The sequence below is a fragment of the Phalangium opilio genome, unplaced genomic scaffold (genome assembly GCF_054372755.1).
Source record: "Phalangium opilio isolate 3A_F unplaced genomic scaffold, DU_Popi_V2 ptg000041l_1, whole genome shotgun sequence".
Taxonomy (NCBI): domain Eukaryota; kingdom Metazoa; phylum Arthropoda; class Arachnida; order Opiliones; family Phalangiidae; genus Phalangium; species Phalangium opilio.
In genome coordinates, this window is record NW_028324165.1 from 170,557 (window position 1) to 173,480 (window position 2,924).

Consider the following 2,924-nt stretch of genomic DNA (forward strand, 5'->3'; position numbering starts at 1 on the left):
CAACATGGTTTTATCCCTGGCAAAGGTGTGGACACCAACCTAACGTCCTTCATGAATTTTGTCTCTCCCGTGGTTGAAGCTCGTGGACAAATTGACACCGTTTACCTCGATCTGGCGAAAGCCTTTGATAGGGTATCACATTCACTCTTGCTAGCGAAATTGTCTTCTATGGGAGTCTCGGTTGGCTTACTAGGTTGGTTAAGTAGCTACCTAACGGGCAGAATTAACAAAATTAAATGTAATGGGGTTATCACGAACTATTCTTACCCAGTCACATGTGGAGTCCCTCAAGGGTCATCCTTGGGTCCTTTACTCTTTAATATTTATTTATACGACCTTCAATTTGTGGTTCAGCATTCCTTCCTACTCCAACTCGCGGATGACAATAAACTTTGTAAAAGTATTAACTCCCTAGCAGACACCGCTCTCCTCCAGAACGACCTCAACGCTATCTCTAGGTGGTGCGCGCAAAACAACCTGCCTATTAACCCCAAAAAGTCAGTCCACGTCTCATTCACCAGGCGCGTTTGTCGTATGATAAATACTTCCTATACGATCGAGCGCTCTGCGATTCTTCGTAAAACCCTGGTGCGAGACCTGGGCGTACTATTTGACTCCGCTCTTTACTTCAGGGAACAAGTAAATAACCAGTTTAGTAAGTGCCGTAGGACCCTCGCTGTTGCCCGTAAGCTCACCAAACCACTGAATTCCCTCTACCATTTTCGACTACTTTATCTTACCTTGGTACGTTCTCGAGCCTTCTACGGGTGTATCGTATGGGGGGGATGCTCCAGTTATCTTTTGGAAAAAATTGAAAGGGTGCAAAGAAAATTTGTGGAGTTTTGCCATACTTTCTTCTTATCAACTCTGCCGTATGATTATCAGGGCCTACTTAGTACCTTAAACATTCCTAACTTCACCCATTACTTGCAAATCTCGAGGGTCAGATTCGTTCACAAACTTCTAAATAACAGAATCCCATCTAGCTCTCTCCTCCACAAACTCGCCTTCTCTGTGCCAAATATCTTAGGACTAATTGTACGTTTTACGTTCCCCGTTTATCAATAAACCCAATGATACAAATGCAGGTTGCGTGCAACAGCATGCCTCCGCATTTTGATATCTTCAGTGATCCTCTTACATCAATCCGTTGACATTGACAATGACTTAAATTTATGTTACCTAACTCCCTATTAATACCTTTACACGCGATAATTTTCCTCCATTCACTTAACAATTCATACAAAATTTTCAAATGATTTTTTAAAATTAACTATATTGTCGCGTAAAGCTTCCCTTAATTCTTTTTAATTCTTTAAGAAATATTTAACAAAAGTTTCGTATCCCCTGTATATGTTATTCACATAACCTTAGACTTCCTTATTCATTCTTCTTCCCATATTAATTGAATTACTGTTAATTTTCTTCAAATAGTTACTTAACTCCCAGTAATATGATTTATTCCGTGTAAATACTTAAAATGCGATCATTTTATTCCACTCAATTAATAATGAATTCTTTTTTTTCCCCAAATTTATTTTATTGTCGGGACTAATTATCCCCAAAATTATTTCCGTCTCATTTTAAACGGACTTCACTATAGTTTCGTATCTGATTCTAAATAGTTGACCAATATTTATTGTCCAAGTTCCTTGACTAAATAATTAATCCCTATCACATAATTAATTTCAAATTTTTACATAACCTTACTGCACCTCAAATCACTTTATAAATAATTCATCCTACTCAAATAGTTCTGGTATCTCGTTTTACATAAACTTCTGTGTACAATCTAGTGAGCGACTTGTCTGCTTTTTTTGTTGCACAATAAACTGAATTGAATTGAATTACTATTATTATTATAATTATTAAATTATAGCTTGTTTTGGGAGGCATTTGGGGTGGCATTTCCTTCAATTTGGCATTAACTTAAAGGGAGACTCTCAGCTGAAAATCTTAGTGCCATGTTTTATGTTTTCCTGGTTCGCTTCAATTAAATATGAAGCCTCAAATTTTTTTCTGATTTTTCAAACAATTTTTTCAATGAAAATTAAATTTTTTAAAATTTGTTAGGCTTAGCAATGGGTCTCGATTTTAGCGCACTTACCTACCGGCCAATAAAAACCTCTTTAGGGATAGAGCCAAATCAGCCAATCCCGTGAGGGTTAGAAAATATTAAATGGTATGTTGTCTGCTTCAAACAGGAAAAGCAGGTCGGGAAATAAGTATTTTTTCAGAGTGGGCTCGTTAGAGTCGTTACCAGTGACTCCGCGGGGCCCGTCGTCTGCTAAAGTTTGAGGTGGATAGTAATTGTGTTGCAGCTTGACTCTGCTGAGGTGTAAAAGATGGGTTTTTAATTTTTCCCATCTCGAAGATCACAAAAAATAATAGTATAATAATCTAAGAACACTGATCTTCCCATTCCAAAGGCTAATAACTAGACACAAGATATAGCAACAAAATACGACCCGCCTCATTTTAATATAATAAGATTACGAGAGTAATTTGAGTTTAAGTGAAACGTATAAAAGCATAAACCTGCTAATTACTAAAGTTTCTAATCCGCTTATCGTTAAAGGATCGAAAACGCGTCTTTCTTCCGAGTGCTAAAAAGTAGAATACATATTTCTGAACATAATGCAGACGACGCAAATGAGACTCGCCCGAGAAAACCTTTGGGGGTTGACTCTTATAAATCGCGGGAGCTGATTGGCCGGTAGGTCGCTTTATCAAAATTCAAATGCATGTTTTGGATACAAAACTTCAAATATTGTTTAATACTATAAATAGCGCTTCAAAAAATCAGAAAAAATTCAAGGCGGCATATTTTAACATAAGGAATCAGAATAAAAATACTTAATTTTTGCCAATAGTGTCCCTTTAAATATGTCAGTTGAGTACTCGTTTAATTAGTATTTCATCAT